Raw genomic sequence first — 20549 nt, forward strand, 5'->3', positions numbered from 1 at the left:
AAGACCAACCATCATGATGAAGTAAGAGCAAAGAAGGGTCCAGAGGTGCTAATCATAGCAATTGGAAGTACTGACCCACCATTGGCCTACTCTTTCCCAGCAAGAGTTCTTCTCCACATTTGCTATGCTTCTGTACAGGTGTACAGTCACCATATTGATGTTGACACTGGCCGTAGAACTTAATCTGGCCAATGTGAAGTTAGTACATTTCCTATGCCCAGTAGAAGACACAAGAATATTTTGTCAATCAGGTCTTACATTTTTCCTTCGGCCATGAGAATGGTACATCCCAGGGAATAAATCAAAAAGAGGCTGAACCATAGAATAACATGTGAAGCATCTAAAGAAACCTGACAACAAAAAATGAGGACTTTGGTTTTTTATTAATGATTGAATATATAAAGCTAGGCTACCACTTCAGGATAGATTCTGGACTATAGATAAGTAAGAAGGAAGCACAGCCAATTCAAAACGAGAACTAGAGACCTTTCTTATGACACAAGAATAAAGAGCCCAATGATGTGAGTAAAAGTAATTTTGATGCAGGGGAAAATGTAGAGGACTTCAGCCTATTATAAAGTAGTTGGGAGGTATGGGCCTGGAGCAGTACATGTGAAATTTTATTTTATTTTATTTTTTTTTATTTTTTTTATTGGATGTTCACAACATTACAGAGCTCTTGACAAATCATATTTCATACATTAGAATCAAGTGGGTTATGAACTCCCATTTTTACCCCAAATACAGATTACAGAATCACATCGGTTACACATCACATTTTTACATACTGCCATATTAGTGACTGTTGTATTCTGCTACCTTTCCTATCCTCTACTATCGTGAAATTTTCTTAAGACTTGAAAATGAGCAAAATGAAGTGGTTAGTAAATGGAGTGATGTTGGGTCCAAATCCATATTTCATACCTTTTTGTTTGTTTGCCCCAATGGTGGGAAAAATCTGTGGGCTGACAAGAATGACGCAAATTAGGTAGGAAAATTAAAATATTGGTAGATGGGGGGTGGGCGGGATTGTAGCTCAGCTGTAGAGTGCTCGACTAGCACATGGGAGGTCCTGGGTTCGATCCTCAGCACCACATAAAAATAAATAAATAAAATAAAGTATTGGGAGGGGGATAGGAAGAGCAGTAGAATACAACAGACACTAATATTGCTGTATGTATATACATGGCCGTATAACCAATGTGATCCTGCAACCCGTACACATGGAAAAATGAGAATTCATACCTCATTTGAATCAAATGTATGATATGTCAAGATCATTGTATTCTCATGAGCAACTAATAAAATAAAGATATTTAAAAAAAGATATTGGTAGATGGGAATAGGAATGTAATCCAACTCCTGTGAGCTAGTGCATAGGCAGGTGGATCTTCCTTGGATGGGACAGTGAAGGAGAGAAATGGAATGTCTTCTAGCTCTTAATGACAGCCCAGCTGAGACAATTGATTAAAACACTTAATTCATAATGATCTCAATATGCCAAGTAGCATAATGGGAGTTGGCAGTAGGGCTTAGATTTTAAAATAAATGTAAAATGGAGAATGCAAATGATTAGGTTCACTCTGGATTGGGATTTTGCTCATGATGAGTGAGCAAAGAGGCAACAAAGTTGAGCACATTTGCAAGAATGTACTTGCTTTCATCCATAGGTAGGCACCTGTGCATGTAGATTTTTAAAAAAGAAAGACTAATTGGTGAAGAGATGAGGAGAGATTAAGATAGAAACAGCTGATTGGGTGAAGTACTGCAGTATAGGAAGTTGAACCCAGGATCAAGGGGTTATCTTGGGAGAATTACATGTTTCCATTGGTGATTTAAGATACAATTCAGTTTCTGGAAATGGAGATGGTAGCCCAGGTGCTAAAGTTCTCAGCAAATAAGGAAAGGGACAAGGAGAATAGTAAATGTTTGCAATGGGGAAGAAACAAGGAAGATAACAGGTATTGGGTGTGATAGAATGCCCAGTAACTGTTTTGACCACTATTTTGCTCTACTCTGCATTTTTAAGGAAATTCAGGAGTCTCCTAATTCTCTGTCCTAAACTGAAACAAATGTGACACATGGCTCTGCTCTGCTGGCCACTCACTACAGACAATAGCTGTGTCCTCAGGCCAGTCTTCTGTAAAACCATGATTGATTGGGAAATGACATCAATCTTACTTCTGCACCTCAAATCAGTTTCATAGATTTTTGTACCTGAGTATAAGGTAGCGTGAGTAGTGGGAGCGTCTCAATTATTAGTGTGCTTAAAAATTAACTTAGTAGCTGATTAAAATGCAGATTGGTAGGCTTCTCTTCTGAAGGGCTGAGTACATGGGAGAATTGGTAAAGTTAACCAAAACCTCCAGTGACTCTGAACAGGAGTAGATGGGCCACACTTTGATAAAGGCTACTGTTACAGAAGGAAACATGAACTTTGATTGAGGCTTGCACCAACCACTAATGCAGCATGTTCGTGGAGAGTACATTACCTTCCTGAAACCAGGTATTATATGCAACTGCCACTTATTGGTTAGAAACGGGTTATACTTCTTGTCACTGTGAGCTCCAAATAACAATTCTATATTATAGCTTCATTTCTCAGTCATACCACAGAACAAAGGAAAGCAGTACAGGTTGATAGAGTAGCAACAAGATTAGCAGGGTCCCCCAGCTCCTTCCATCCTCCTGCCCTACTATTCCAATACTCCTCCCATCATTTCTAGAACTCTAGTCTTCATAGGTAAACTGAATTCCAAAAGAATTAAAAGCAGAATAGATTAAAAATGATCATATACACAGCTCCCTTTCTTTTAACTAGTCTTTTTAAAGCCTCTATTGTTCATCTGTATTCATATAACTAGACAGTGGACCCTAGCCAGTTGCAAAGAAGGTGGGAACTAGAGGTATTATTTTAGGTAGCAATGTAGCTAGTCCAAAGTTCAAATTCTTTTACCAAAGAATAATGGAGACTGGATATTGGGAGACTCATCTTATTTGTGTTGTGGATAAACCTACTATGTTAGTTTGTTGGGACTGCTATAACTAAATGCCACAGACTGGGTGGATCAAACAACAGAAATGTACTAGAACACAGTTCTGGAGGCTATAAGTCAGAGCATCATCCCTATCTCTGCCTTCGTGTCCCCATGTTGGTCTTCCTGTATGACTGTCTGTGCCTAAGTTTTCTTTTTATGTCAGAGCACTATCAATCATTGGATTAGGGACTATTCTGATGACTTCACTTTTTAACTTAATCATCTTTAAGACCCTATTTCAAATAAGATCTTATTCACTAAGTGTTAGGACTTCATCCCTAATATCAAAGTTGTAATGTTCGTGAACCCTTAAAGCCTGATCCCTCTCCTATATGACCAGTTCTGCTCTCTCCACAAATAGCTTCTAGTCCATGTCAGTGCCTATAGTCTCTAAAATCTGGTTCTCAGAACTAGAACCCCAGTGCCTACATCTCCTGTTCCTGCTATAATCTTGGATTTGAATCAGCCCGGATTGGCTTCTTATCCAGTTCCCTATCTGGTTCTCCAATACACCACCAGATCCTTGAACATGCCAGGGCACCTGCACTTATTAGTTGAAGATGGCTTCAGTTAAACTCTGACCACAAACTTGGTCTAATCAGATCTGCAACATACCTGTGGTCCAAAGGCACTCCTGGCTGATATGTAGTACTTTGTTCAATTCTTGTCCAGTTCAGCTTAGAAACAGAGCACAGGACTCTTGTTGCTAAGCAGGCAGGATTTTTTTTTTCACCCTTTGGCTCTTACTTCATAAAAATTTTGTTACCTATGGCTCCTCAAATTGGCTGCTGGGGTGGATTGTGCTGTTTTAAGCAGTAGAGAATGGCATCCAATGGGGATTAAGAAGCCTATGCACTCCTAAGAAGCCTGTATCCAGCTTGGATTCATACAGTTTCTGGAAATAAGGGATTGAGAGGAACTCAGGGCAGCTGAGAGCATCTATGAAGAAAGAAGTAGCTCTAAATTAAATATTTTTCAAAGTTTTCCAGGAGGCATAGGTAGCTTGTTAAATATTAAGTAGAGAAATCTCCATCTGACTGTTAGAAGCGCATGGCAAGGGAGCAAACAGTTTTTACAATCCCTGACATGGTGAGACAGGGAGAGGGGCCACAGAGCTGGGATAATTCATTAGGAAAAAAAAAATAGTAGCTTCCAGCAAAAGGTTCACAGATGCTGCATTCTAATTATTTTTTTTTTAAATTTTAGAATACAATTTTACAGACTTTATACCTGCAAATGAATGCCTCACACTACATGGCGCCTCCCAATGAACTGTGAAGGGAAAAGCCAGGGCAGCCTTCAATGCTCTGTGCCCCTGGATCTTCTACTTCCTGTTGCCAGAAACCAAAGAAGGGAAAATTTAAATTAAAATAAAACACTAGGAGTCCAGTATGCATTTCCAAGTTGTCTTGGCCAGGAAATGAGATTGTGCTTTTTAAGAAGGCAGAACTGAATTTTATAGGCTGTTTCTTTTGCTTCTAAAAAATTAGTCAGGAAATTTAGAGGGACACTGATCCTTAAACCCAGAGAATTGTCGAGCATGGTGTGGTCAACATCATCCAGAAGATGGTTGTTTGGGGAATAAGATCAAGAAGAAAAAGCATGACAAAGGTCTGTCATCTTGACCAGATTCACCTTTTCATTCAGTCCAGACATAACCTTAGTGGCCTAATGACCACAATCCAGTAGCCACTAGTAGTTGATCAGAGTTAGGAACTTAGATTTAGTGCACTTCTCAACTTTGTCTAGAACATTACTTTTACTGGGAAAGCAAGATCCTTAAACAGCTGGTTAGAACTTCTCATGGATAATCTAGGAGAGTTTAAAACAGAAGTGATCCAAATTCCTTTCTTTTTTTTTTAAGTTTTAGTTGTCGATGGGCACAATACCTTTATTTTATTTATTTATGTTGTGCTGAGGATCAAACCCAGTGCCTCACACATGTGAGGCAAGCACTCTACCACTGAGCTACAATCCACACCCCCAACTTCCTTTCTCTATGAAAAAAAATAAGCACAGGAGGATTCTTTTGGTATGAAGTTCCCTGTTCCCCAAAGTAAAACTGCCAATTTATTTTCACCCTGAATGCCTATTTGTGGTTATTGGAAACACACTTGAAATGGCTTGAGAAGTGGCATTATCTGTGAAGAGAAAGACACCTTGATTTATTAGCCTCTCTCATGGGCATGGAGAAGATGAGTGGTCCATATATGAAGGTAGTCATTCCTAAATTTTGTGCAACATGGGGAAAATGGGAACTCACATTTGGTTTTAGATTGAAGAACTCAAACTCAGTTCCCAAGTCAGAAACCTCTGACTTTTGGGCTGGTATCAGAGGCTGAGAACCTCTTATAAAAAACTTGATGAAGATACTTGTGAAGGAGCTGAATTCAAGAAAATTATGTTTTACTACTGCAACCACTAACTTACCAACCTTGACTTATAGGGCCTAGGAATAGGGGGTGATGGAGAAGCATTTCTACTCTGGGTCATTTCTCAGGATAAAGACTAATGGATGTTGAAACTCTATTATGTTACTGTTATATTAGCTGGTGGCCCTGGAACCCCAGTGATGCCCTTTCTTATCTGCTCCTTTCAACCCAGTTCTGACTATGAAACGGAGAAAATTGTACAACATTGTTTTTCCCTTTTTTTAAAAAAAATATATTTTTGACGGACAAATCATTATATGTCCACATTGTATGTGTTATGGCTTGTTTTTTCAGGTGGAAGAACATCTTGGGTACAATAAGATATTTTGGTATACTTATATTTTGTGTTATAGCTAAGCCAAGCCAATTAGCATATGCATCATCTCAGTTACCTATAGTTTATTTTTATGGTTAGCTATTTTGAAATGCATAACACATTATTATCAACTATACTCACATTGCTGTGCAATCACTCTTAATACCTATTCCTCATGCATACCTGAAAATTGGTATGCTTTGATCAAAAACTCCCCGTTCCATTTTGCTCCAACCCCAAGCTGCTGATAACCATTGTTCTACCTTTTCTTCTGTAAATTCAACTTTATTGGATTTCACATATGTGTGAGAATTTGCACTATTTATCTTTCTGTTCCTGGCTTGTTTTATTTCTGGTCGTAAATTTCCAGATTCATTTATGTTTTCACAAATGATAAGGATTTCCTTGTTTCTTCAAGTGGAAGAGCATTCCTTGTGTATATATACCACATTTTCTTTACCCATTCATCTGTTGATGGACACAAAGGTTTTTTTTCTATATATTGGTCATTATGATAAATGACTCAATGGACATGGGAAAGCAGATATTCTCTTGCATGGTTTAGTTCATTTGGATATACCAGAAGAGAGATTACAGAATCCTATGGTGGTACTGTTTTTAGTTTAAGAAACCATCATACTATTTTCCATAAAATTACACTAATTTGCATTCCTTTTACAAAGCTTGTGTTCCCTTTCCATCTTCTACAGCTCATTTCAGTATATAAGTCTTTATCTCTATGGATAAATTTACATTAGTATTTATTATTGTTGTTGCTACTATAAAGTAGGTTATTTTCTTTTGTTTTTTAGATAGTTCATTATTAATATATCAAAATGATATTGAGTTTTGTGTGTTGATACTACATCCTACAAATTTATTGTGTTTGACTATAAGTTGATATAGTTTTTGATAAGGATTCAAGGTTATCTTTATATAATGTCATCAGTAAATAGACATTTTCATTACTTATCTTTTAGGATGCTTTTTATTTCTTTTTCCTTCCTAATTGCATTGGCTAGGACCTTTACTATTTTGAAAAGAAGTGGAAATAGTGGGCATTATTGATTCCCCCCCTACCCCAGTCTTTGAGGAATATCTTTCAATTTCTCATTGAAAACAATGTTCATGTAGGTTTCATTTGTCATATATTGCTGTCATTGTTTTGAGGTACATTCCCTCTGAACCTGATCAGTTGTCTTTAACTTGAAATTGTATAGAAATTAATCAAATGCATTTACTGCCTGTATTGAAATAATTATGTAATCTTTCTCCTTTTTAATGTATTACATTTATGGATTTGCATAAGATGAACCATCTTTGTACCCCAGAGATAAATCTCACTTGATTATTTGTAATTTTTTTTATATGTTCCTGAATTTGGTTTGCTGATATTTTATTGAAGATTTTGCCCATATATCAATCAGGGAAATTGGTCTATACATATTTTTTTTCTTTTTGTATACTGTTTCATGTTCTTCCTTGGTTTTGGTACCAGGATAATGCTAACCTCATAAAATGATTTTGTATATATCTCCTTTACTGGAATTTTTTGGAATAGTTTGAGAATAACTAGGATTTCTTCTTTAAATGCCTGGTAGATTTCAGCTGTGAAACTGGTTCTGGACTTTTTAGAAGATTTTTATTCCTGATTAAATACTCATTATTGATCTGTTAAGATTTTATATTCATGATTCAGTTTTCATAGGCTGTATGTGTTTACTGAGAAGAATATGTACTGGAATGTTGGATGGTATGCTCTGTATATATCTGGTATGGCCATTTGGTCTAAATTATAATTAAAAATATAATATGATTAAAGACCTTTTATAAAAATTATCTGGTTGCAATGAGGGAAATTAAATTTAAGAAAGTGGAAGTACAGAAACCAGGTAGATGACAGTGATGCGGACAAACTCTTAGTACTGAGAGCAGGAGGATAGAGGTGGAGATGGCGGAATGGTAGGAATGGGATGCATTTTAAAGGTGAAGTTCAAAGTCATTGCCAATGTGCCAGCTCACCCCATGTTTATTGTGGTAATACTGGCATATCTTTGCTGATGGTGTCACCAGTGACGCAATTTTTCCAAAGGAGCCATCAATTGGCTTGGTGTCGTGGCATTTCTGTATGCTCCTCCCTTCTACTAGTGATGGTCTAAAATTTGGGGGCCAACAGAGGTGAGGCAAGAACTTCATCCCCCCACTGGTGCATAGGCCTATCCACAAGCATGGCTGAATGCTGGACCGGTAGTCAGTGACGGGTTGATCTGATTACAGTGGATTCAACCTAAGACAGGAAGCTGACGCCTAAAGGTCAGTTCTCCCATGACGGGTAAGAACCATATGTTGAATTGGACAACCTACCAGGCAGGGTCCCTAGCCACATTGCTTGTTGCTTAATTAAACAGAAGGGGGCAGATGCTAGGAGCCACAAGCAAATAATACGATGTATGGCACCTTTGGTTGTAAAGTGACGCCAGCTAGCCACTGAGATATGATTATGTTAAGATTTACATTCATATGGAAATTGGACTCCCGCTGTTCACCTTGGCCTGCTACCGGACTCATGTTACGGACTCGTGTTACGGGACTCGTGGAGAGTTCCCATTGGTTGGGGAAGGATAGTAGGAGGAAATTCCGGGGGAGGTCCGGGGGACCCCCGGTTCCGAGAGACGCGCAGTTCCGGTAGACGCCCCGCATGAGAGGACCGGCTTTGGCTTGCCAGAGCCTAGAGAGTATCGGTGGCTTTTTCAAAATAAAGTTTTGTTCCTGCTTGAGTGGCTCGTGATTCTGTGCCCAGCCAAGACTGCGGCACCAATGGATTGGATGTGGAAGTAGGAATATAAAACATATCTCACTATTCCAACACCCACATAGGCCTGACCTTCTAGAACTTTATGAACAATTCATTGGGTACATGAGGAAACCAGGATGTTGTGGATACCTTCAAGATGTCCCATTGCCCTGTGAATGGTACCTTTTTATAATTCTATTTCCTTGAGTATGGGCAGACACATGCTTTTCTTCTAACCAATAGAATATGGAAAAAGTCCCATGCTTATGGCACCTTTGATAAGATTCCATGTGAACAGACTGGAATGGGAGATCCTCCTACTGGTCTGAAGAAACAAACAGCCATATTATGAAGAGTTCTTGGAGAGGCCCAGTAGGCAAGGAACTGTGAGCATACTCTAGAACCTGAGGCAGCATTCAGAAGACAACCAGAAGATTTGTCTTTTGGTTTTACTGCCACAGGGAAGGAAGTTCTGCCCAGAATGTGAATGAGGTAGGTGGGAGTAAATTTTTCTCCCATCTGCATTAAGAAGAAAAGGCAGTCTAGGTAATACTTAATGGCTTCCAGAAACCTGAGCAGAGGACCTAGCTAAGCCATGCTTGAACTCCTATCTCAAGGAAACTGTCAGACAATAAACTGCCAGTGATAATTTGTTATACTACCAGAAATTATGAAAATGATAAGCTTTAACCTTCAAAGGAGAGGATGGATCAATCTGTCCTAATATGAGTCACAAAGTTTGGTCTCTTGGCCCAACTCAACACCACTGCATTTCATAAATTATATCAGGGCAGAAGGATGAGGATGAAATTATAAATCTAATTTAAAACAGTGTTTGAAAATCAATTTTCCTCACTGTGTACCATATAGAGTAGAGCTGTCGTCTGGGCTCTGATGCCCCAGGAAGTCCCCATGAACATAGGGAAACCTAGAAGAAAATAAATGATGTCCACTGGACATGTCTATCCGTTTCCTCTATGCCCAACACCCGACTGAAGAGGTAGGAGCCACACTTCGCCATGAAGGCAGTGGTCTCTGTTCAAATTGTTACCCTAGCACCTAGAGGTATTACCCAGGAGAGATGGAATCAAATGGAAGTATACATCATAAATGTGGAAACCAAACTGTCTGAACAAACAGGCCACCAGAGTCACATGGCTTCTTGAATAAACTGTGCTTAAAGCAGTGTGGATAAAATGTAATTTTATTTTTCTCTAATCATATTCATGTGAGAAAATATCTTTCTTCCATATCAAGCAATGATAGCTGAGACTGTCTCTTCATACTAGAAGAATCTCATTTGAGGTGTTAAAAATTGAATCCAATTTAACTCAACAGGTAAAGATCTTTTCAAACTCCTGTGTTTATCCTTCCTTCTTAACTTGATTCAGAGACTAGGATTCAACAGCAGGGAAGGAAGGCAATGTCTGTTTTGGGATTTGCATTCACTTGTCACCCATTGTAGCCCTTTTGTCTCCTCCAACCCTGGGAAAGGGGAAAGAAAATTGGAGGAAAACTAAAATGCTATTTGAATAAGTATTTTTAAAAATAATTTGGAACCCATACCTTCTGGATTGGCAGCAACTTAATTGTTAGCTCTTTTTCATAGGCATAGAATCTTCATGGGCTGTTTGGAGAATGCCCCCATGATCTCTTTTACATAGTGTATCCTGAAGTATACTCTGTAGGTGGCTGCTGGCACACACCCTATGCTCTTGATGGGCAGCATACCCCAGAAGTGTAGACTTCCTGGTAGCAGTCTACTCAAGAATCTTCTACCCCTTGATGCTTCAGAAGGTGGGCTTGCATTACATGACCCACAGTAAAACTGCATTCTGCACCCACCAAACCACAAGTGTAATTCCTCTCAGGCAGCTTCTGCTGGTTTCCTCATTTTCTTCTTCCCTTGGTGGATCCAGAAATCTGTCTCTGTACTCACACAGCATGCTGAAGCTCTCAGGATTTCATGGCACGTTCTCTATACTTTTCTGTACTCTGCTTCAAGGCTGCTTCAAGGACCCGTCATTTCCCCTGATCTGCCAGTACCTTTCTATGGGTGTAGAGCACAATGGTCTCCTCACTAGAATGCAGCCACAAGCTCAGCTGATGGTTCTGGTTCCTCCTGCAATGCATTTTGGGAAAGAGGAAAAACACTCTCTCTTCCTCCCTCTTTTCCTAGAGGTTTCTGTTAAAGGATTTCATTTAATAAATCTGAGACTTAGTTTTGAAAGTTATTTTAAGGTCTTTATTTGCCTCTGGTCATCCTTGAATATAACTACAACTTTGGAGAATCAGTCACCAATGTATTAAGCAGTCTCTTTTAAAAAACTCCCTTCAAATGTTTCAATATTCACTCAACTTGGCAAGAAAAATTAAAACTTGTTTTCTGCACCCCACTGGGGAGGTGAGGAGAGACAGCCAGATTCTAGGCTGCCAGTCAATCCTTAGAAATACAGTCTCATGAGAGGCTGCATTTTTATACAAGGAACATGTAATAAATGCCACAGATGATAATTTTTAGGATAGTCTACAAAGGACTTGAGAAGAGATAAATCTGTTGACTCTAGAATAAATTATTTCCTCTAAATTAATAGAAAATGCTAAGTATCACATATATAGCACATCAAACACTGGGCTACACAAATTAATTTGACTTTCTGATTTCACTTATGAAACAAAATATCAGGTAGGCAGCGTCCATATCCTACCATTATAAATGTCAGTGAATAAAACTAATCTGAAGGTAATTTAAGTGGGAAATCAGTTAAGATAAAGTCTCAGATGTCACTTGTGCATGAAAATAGAAAGAAAATAACAAATATTCTGCTTTCTCACCTAGATAAGTGAAACATGAGCAGCACACATTGTTAGATTCTGTGCTACTCATTAAACATTCAGAATTGGATGGCATGCATGATATGTATTTTGATGACAGTTAAAAGAAATACCAGCCAACATTCCTCAACAGAAGATTCTTTATTTTAATTTTACTAATTTACTGATCAAGTTACTATGTGTGTTTCAGTTTGTTTTGGCTTGATGCATTTTTCAGTAACAAGTTTTATATTTTTCCTGAGTGATCAGAAGTCAGGATCAAGCGAATACCTAGAGGCAAATCAGTGTACAAAAAATAAAGTTTAAAAACTATCCTGTCACAAACTCAGATGTCTCTTTACTTTAATCCTGTCTTTAATTCTCTTTCACCATCTGCCCTTGAGGATTCCAAGGAAACTGCTCAGATCTACTTTTATTCATATTTCAGTAAAAATAAGCTTTGAAACCCTAAAGAATAAGAATCTAGCTCCTATATGTAATACTATATATGCACATATATGAAATTGTATGTTTCATATATAGTTTATATCAGTTCTTTAAGTTTATCGCTTGGTTTGTTAGTAGACCAACCAGCCATTCTAAAAAATCAACCCATGTTTTGAGTACAGGTGACCTGCTTTTTATCACTAAAAGACCCAGAATTCAAGTGAGAACCCACACCTCTGTTGAGAGCAGGAGGCCCAGGCCAATGTGAACATCTCAATGCTGAGTTTCTGCAGTCATCATGTGGAAGTGCCCACTAACTCCCCTATCCAGTAATCAGAGGGCTAGGCCCAGATTGCCCCTCTGGGAACCTGAGATGGGCCAAGAAGGGAAATCTACTTATCAGAGCCTCCCCAACACAAGACAGGCCATATAGAGGTGACCAACTATTGATAGGAACATTCTTCTAAGTTAAGTCAACTATAGACCACATCATTTCAAAATAAATTTTTTTCTGGTAACAAAAGTTATATAATCTCACGGAAGAAAAATTTCAAGGTACCAAACAATTAGGAGCAAATAAACCTCATAATTCTACTTTCTAGAAACCCCAGTGGTATATCAGAGATAACTAGTTCCAAGCAATTTTTTCTTGCATACATAACCATAAAACTATATGACCATGTAATCATATCCTACATAGTATTATGTACAGTATTTGTATTAAAATGTTTCCAAATTATTTAAGTTTAGTGATGCATGATTTTGTAAGGATAGAATATCATTTGATTCTTTACTCTCAACAAATATGTATTGAATACCGACTCTGTCAGGATATGTGCTAGTCCCTGAGAGTATAAAAATTTACAAGATATGTTTTCTTTTTACAAGTATCTTATACTTCCCTTACTAAACAGTAGTGAGTGAAATAACTGTCAATGATTCAAAACCACAAACATATAAGCAAAGAAGATTTCTAGAATATGAGTAAGTGAAAAACTGGAAATAGAAGTATCTGACACTAAAGAATTAATTTCTCTCTTCATCTATTTCAGTTCAGATGTCCTGGTTTGCTATTTTCAGCTATTAAAACATATTTAATAGTTATCATGTGGTAAAGATACTTTGGATTGTTAAAATGTGTGACAGGGAAATTGACATGGTTGGGGAAGTCAGGGTGAGGAAAAGATCACTGTGCCAAGATAAATACAATGGCTATTTTATCTGTCTGGGTGGCAATGAGGGTGAGTAGGTTCGGGCTTCAGAGACACCCTTCCAGCTACACTGAAGAAACTGGGTGGCAGCCCAAGTGGAGTCAGGAGATGTATAAGAAACCAGTTTCAGGGATTCATAAAAGATTGGTTCCAAGATGATTTGTGTAGAGTTGTCATGGAACTAACTAGAGGGGAAGGTATCATCTAGGATTGTGGATTTCTCAGACACAGAACTGCTGAAAATATAAAGGCAAGAGAGTGTAAAATAACAAACCAGGACATGTGAACTGAAACAGAGGAATGCAGAGAGGAACTAATTTCTTAATGTCAGATACTTCTGTTTCCAATTTTTCACTTACTCATATTGAAGAAATCTTCTTTGCTTATCTGGTTAATGTCTTAAGGCATAACACTTAAAATGGAAGGATCAAATGATACAGGCATTGTAAAGATTACAGAGATATGCTCTGTTTGCTCCAATAAAAGCTAGATTTCTTAAGCATATTTGGATATGCATAGCTTCTCCAGCATTTAGTTTTTTTTTTTCTAAGTAGATCATCCTAAATTGTTCTACTGTGCATTTCTTTGATTCATAATAAAGTTGCCTGAGACTGGGGGTTTTGTAATATTTTCAGTGAACTTATGTTCATGTCCCTTGCTTATGTCTCTTCCCTAAAATTTTGAAGTTTCCTATTAGGAAAATCAATTTACATATTATGTATACCAGTACAATGGAATTGTTGTGAACTAATTTTCCCTTCTGATATCTGTCTTTTAGTTTCTTTATCTTCAAACACAACATGGTAATTATAGGGTCAACTCTACTGGTATTTTCCTATTTTTATTCCTATTCTTAGAGTACGACCTTCCATTTGGAAACTTTTCTTTAGAAACTATCTTTTCCTTAATATTTATAGATTTTCTTGTTCATTTTATTCAATCTGGAACTAATTCTGATGGTGGCTTGTTGTCAAAATCTAATATTTTTCCTATCACTTTTCTGCCATGGACATTTTGGGGGTTGTCTAGTTAGCCCCATTTCCCTTCACTGGGGAACTTCCCGTGCTGTCCTCGCACTCACCAAACCACAGGGCCACCTCAGTGTTTTCCTATTCTTGGACAACCCTGCCCTCCCCAGGCCACAGCGAATCAATTAAGAAACGAGCAGCTGGCAATCAGTTCCTGGGATTTTTCAAACTAAAATTGACAAGGTAAGCCATTCCCTATTTGGTTGAAACTTACAATGTAGAGCATGGGGCCCATCAATAACTAAAAGAAGAAATAAAACCTTAGCACTTGTATAGCATCTTAAGTAAGGATAGATCTACCATGAGACAAACAGAAGTGAGGGTGGGTCCCTGGTCCTGTGGACTTACAGGTTCTGGTATTTGAATTTATCAGCCTTTGAAAAACTTCCTCAAACTCATGATTCAATCATATTTTTTTCTACTCTAGTTCAAGGTTAGATGAGTTCTCATTTTCAGAAGGATGTCTTCCTTGTTGTGAGCATATATGTGTTTTGACTTTATTTTTAAATAATTTTTTTTCCTTTTTTGATTATGTATCATCAGGGTTGTTGTTCCTGTTTCTTAAAAAAATCCTTTCTTACATGTAATATTAATTTGTTTTGGCTTTACATGTGAATTTATTTTTGTAGTATATAGGAAAGCCTTTCTGTTTAATGATTTGAGTTTGAATGAGGACTCTTTCAGCTGAGTCTGCTCAATCTGGATGGCAAGAGAACTGGACCATCCAATACTCTGCTGGTGTTTGACATCTCAACATACTTTTTTCACCTAATCATGTGTGTCCTCCACCTTCAGGATATGTGGCATCCCTCAGAGCCCTTCCGTTGAAAGAATCACTTGGGCATCTATTTCTCTGCTCACCCATTGATCTTTGGTAATTTAATGCCCCTCATTTAATAGAACATTTGAGGGGATTCTCATCAAAATATTTGAATAGGAAGATGTACAAATAGTTTTGCTCATTAAAAAACTACCAAAAGACCTAAAAAGAGCATACTACAGGGATACAGCTACATCAATGTTCATAGCAGCACAATTCACAATAGCTAGATTGTAGAACCAAACTAGATGCTCTTCAATAGATAAATGGGATAAAACAAATGTGGCATTTATACACAATGAAATATTACTCAGCACTAAAAAATAACAAAATCATGGCATTTGCAGGGAAATGGATGGCATTACAGCAGATTATGCTAAGTGAAGTTAGCCAATCTCTAAAAAAAAAAAAAAATGCCGAATGTCTTCTTTGATGTAAGGGGGGCGACTCAAAACAGAGCAGGGAGGAAGAGCATGAGAAGAAGATTACCATTAAACAGGGACAAGAGGTGGGAGGGAATGGGAGAGAGAAGGGGAATTGCACAGAAATGGAAGGAGACCCACATTGTTATACAAAATTACATACAAGATGGTGTGAGGGGGAAGGGAAACAAGAGAGAGAAATGTGTTACAGTAGATGGGGTAGAGAGAGGTGATGGGAGGGGGGATAGGAAGAGGATAGGAAGGGCAGCAGAATACAACAGACACTAGTATGGCAGTATGTATAAATGTGGCTGTATAACCAATGTGATCCTGCAATCTGTACATGTGGAAAGATAAGAATTCATACCCCATTTGAATCAAATGTATGATATATGATATGTCAAGATCATCGTAATGTTTTGAGCAACTAATAAAAAATTAATTAATTAATTTAAAAAAAAAAACTAAGTCAGGTTTAAAAGACTTGTAGTAGTGTTAAATTTCATCACATTAAGCCACCACTTCATTGCCCTTATCTGCAAAATAAGAGTAATACTTCCCTGCTCAAATTATTGAGTTGTGTTGGGGATAATGAGATGATCAGGTGTAAGCTCTTTGCCAATTATACAGTGGAATATAAAGATGAATTGCTTGTAAAACATTCTCTTTATTCAATGATTGACTGAGAGCAGATCACAGGAAGTATACCCTGGTTACAAACAGGACAATGGTTTTCAGAGCACAGCAGCTGGGGCCTTGGCTAATTAAGATCCATGACATTCAATGTCAGGAAGGCACACTCTTGTGGCCACCACAACTATTGATGCTTTTAGTTTATCGCTATGATCCACTAGAATTAATTTTGTGGGGCTGTTTGGAAGTTTCAGGGGAGAGAGCAAACATAAAAAAAACAAAAGTTCAAATCCCAAATGCTTTGCCAAGTAATGCCAGAGTTATGTTTAACTTCAATGAAAATGATTTTCATAGAAGTATTCCCAACCATTCCATGAACACTTCTTATGCAAAGTCAGTTGATTTTGTAATTGTGCTTCAAAAATATTGATATATCTTGGCACAAGAACCCAAGAATAGATATATCACCAAAAACTGAATGGTTAAGCACTAGATTACAAAAAATGATAAAATAAATACATTGGTTTGAATTAGGTTCCTTTTTTATATACCTTTCAAAAAACTTATTAACATGTATTACAAGTATTGATGGAGCTCAGTGTGATATTTCCATATATGTATACGGTATGCATGGATAAAATTCAACTTCACTCCCCCAACTCCAACCCTTCCCAATCTCTAGTACTCACAATTCTACTTTCAGTTTCATTTTTCTTTAGCTTTATATATGAAAGAATATGCATTACTTATCCTTCACACTTATTTCCCTTAACATAATGCCCTTGAGTTCCATCCATTTTGCTAAGAATTATAGGATTTTTTCTTATGTTTGAGTAGTACTCCATTGCATATATACCATAATTTCTTTACCCATTCATCTGTTGATGTGCTCCTATGTTGCTTCTATATCTTAGCTATTATGAACAATGCTGCAATATACATAGGCATGTAGATGTCTCCTTGGTATGCTAGTTTCATTTCCTTTGAAAAACTGGATAATAAACTACATCTAATTTTAGATTTCTGAGAAAAATCTATATTGTTGTTCATAATGGCTGTATTAATTCTCATTCCCCTATTAGTGTACAAGTATTCCACTTTCTCTGCATTATTATCAGAATTTTAATAAATATTTTATAATACCTGTTGTAACTAAGGTGTAATGATATTTCATGGTTTTGATTTGCATTTCCTTATTGACCAATGGTATCAGGCATGTTTTTCATATTTGTTGGTCATTTCTTTTTGAGAAGTGTCAATTCATTTGCCCATTTTTTTATTATTTACCCTCTGTCACATGAATAATTAGCATATATTCTCTCCCATTCTGTTTTTTTTTCTTTGTTGATTCTTCCTTCGCTTTGCAGAAGCTTTTAAATTTGGTGTAATTCTGTTTATCAATTTTTGCTTTTTCATGTTCTTTTGAGTCCTATCCCGAAAATCGTTGCTTCTACCAATGTCTTGAAGTGTTTCCCATAAGTTTTCTTCTCATATCAGAATTTCTTTAAGTAGTTTGAGAGATTCAAGTCTTATATTTAGCACTTGATCCATTTCAACTTGATTTTTTTGTCCAGGGTGAGAGAGAAGGCTCAATTTTATTTTCTGCTTGTGGTTATCCAGTTTGTTGAAGGGGTAGTCCTTTCACCATTGTGTGGTATTAATTAAGCACCTTTATCAAGAACCAGATAGCTGTAGATATGCACATGTTTTACTTAGATCTCTGTCCTGTTCCACTGTTCTGTTTCTGTTTTTATGCCAATACTATATTTTGGCTACTCTGGATCTGTATATTCTGAAATCAGGTATCATGATGACTCTTACTTTGTTCATTTTGTAAAGATTACTTTGGATATTCATGGTCTTGTGTGCTTCTGTATACATCTTAAGGTTGTTTTTCTTTGTTCTATGAGAATGTTATTAGCATTTTCAAGGGAATTGAATTTGTAGATCCCTTCAGGTAGCATGGACATTTTAACAATACCTACAATCCACGAATATGGGAGGTCTTTCCAACTTTATCTTCTTTTCATCAGTGTTTTGAATGTTTTATTGTAGAGGTCTTTTATTCCCCCAATTAAATTTATTTCTGGGTGTTTTTTGTAGCTATTGTAAATGAAATTGATTTCATGATTTCTGTCTCAGCACATTAATTACTGACATTTAGACAAATCATTGGGGGTTTTTGTTTGTTTGTTTTGTTTTCTTGAGTATTTTTTTTGTTATTGTTGTTGATGATTTTTGTATTTTACTTCACTGAATTCATTTGTCAAGTCTAATGGTCTTCGTAGAATCTATCTTTTTCCTACATATAATGTTATATCCAAACAATAATTCAACTTCTCTTGATATTTGTGTGTATTTTTTTTCTCTTTATTGCTCTGGATAAAACTTGAAGTGCTATGTTGAGTAAAATGGTGACATTGGACACTTTGTCTTATTCCTGATTTTAGAGAAATGCTTTCAGTATTTCCCTAGTCAATATGATATTATTGTGCATTTGTCATACATAGCCTTTATTATGTGGAAATATGATCCATCTATGTCTAAATTATTAGGAGATTTTATAATGAAGGGATGTTGAATTACATGAAATGCTTTCCCTGAATGTATTGAGATAATCATGAAATGCTTTCCCTGAATGTATTGAGATAATCATAATCAAATTTTGTGCTTCATTCTGATGACAGGGAATATTGCATTTATTGATCTGTGTGTTTTGAAAATATTCTTGTCTCACTGAAATGAAACCAGCTTGGTCATGGTGAATGAACTTCTTGATGTGCTGTTGAAATTTTTTGTATCTTGTTGAAATTTTTTGTATCTATGTTCATCAGAGATATTGGTCTTTGTTTTTCTTTTTTAGCTATAGCCTTTATCTGGTTTGGATAACAGAGTCAATTCTGGCTTCATATAATAAGCTTGTAAGTTTTCCCTGCCTTTGAATTGTTTGGAATAGTTTGAGAATTGGTGATAGTTCTTCAAAAGTTTACTAGAATTCAATAGTAAAACCATCTAAAGTTTACTTTCTTGAAGTATCTTTGTCTGGTTTTGATGTCATAGTTACAGTAAATTAATGGAGGAGTGTTTCCTTCTTTGTTCATGGAATAATTTAAAGAAGGTTGTTTTATTTAATTGTTTATTAGAACTCAGCTAAGGATTCATCTGGTTCTGAGCTTTCTTTGTTGGAAGGCTTTTAATTGTCTTTCAATCTCATTGCTTGGTATTGGTATATTTAAATTTTTCTGTATTCCCATGATTCAATGTGGGTAGGTCATGTATGTCTAGAAATTTGTCAATATCATCTATATTTTCCAGTTTATTTGAAGAAAAAAATTTTAAAGAGTTTCTAATGATCCTCTGGATTTCAGAGGTATCTGTGGTAAAATCTCCTTTTTCATCATTATTATTTTTTTAATTTGGGTCTTCTTTTTTTTTAGTTTGGTTAAGGGTTTACCAATCTTGTTTTCAAAGACCAACTATCTGCATTAATCATTTTAATTGTATTATTCTCAATTGCATTAGTTTTGTCTCTGATCTCAATTATTTCCTGTCTTAAATTGATTCTGAAATTAGTTTGGTCTTGCTTTTCTAGGACCTTGAGGTATACCATTAGATTATTTAAGGCTCCTCCCACCTTTTCATGTGGACACCCAATGCTATAAAGTTTCCTCTTAAAATGTTGTTCATACAATCTCAGAAATTTTGATATGTTGTATCTGTTTCTTCTATTTGTCTCTATATATACCAAAAATGTGATATATATATAAATCAAGGGAGAAAGCAACACACACACACACACACACACATTGCTTTCTCCCCTGATTGCTTCTATGACTCATCCTTTATTTGAAAGCAAACTATTTAATTCCTGGGTATTAAAATATTTTATTTTTATCTTGTTATTTATTTCTAACATCATTTCATTATGAGGTAAAAGGAATTATGTTTACCTTTTTGCATTTGCTATGACTTACTTTTTGTCCTAAAATATATTTATTTTAGAGAATGTTTCATGTGCATGAGAAAGTGATTTTCATGATTGCTTGAAGAAACATTCTACAGATTTCCATAGGTACATTTAATTGATGGTATTTTTTTTATTTCTGAAAGTCTTAACTTATGTCTGGATGATTTATCTATTGCAAAGATAGCTGTGCTGAAATCACACAATATTTTGTTAGGATCTATTTGATTCTATATTGACCAGGGTTTTTTAATGTAGGTAATTATACTAATGTTCAGGCATAAATACTTGTAATCATTCTATCTTGTTCTTCAGTGATTCCATGAATCGGCATGTATTCACTACCTCTTTTGGTCAATTTTGGCTTGAAGTCTACTTTTTCATATATGAGAGTAGCTACTCCTGCTTGCTTTGGTCTTCATTTACATGGTATACAAATTTCCTTCCTTTTACCTGTAGCCTGTAGATGTTTTCACCTGTAAGACTTTCTTGTAAAGACACATTATAGGGCTTTTTTTTAATCCAAATGTAAGGGTCCGGCGAAACGTCGGAGAAGGAGAGACCACACGAGACTAGCTCCATGCAATGGCAAGGGGGATTTATTAGGGATCCATTCCAGCGCGCTGGGGC

This window comes from Spermophilus citellus, assembly GCF_964194105.1.
Source record: "Spermophilus citellus genome assembly, chromosome: 4".
Classification (NCBI taxonomy): Eukaryota; Metazoa; Chordata; class Mammalia; order Rodentia; family Sciuridae; genus Spermophilus; species Spermophilus citellus.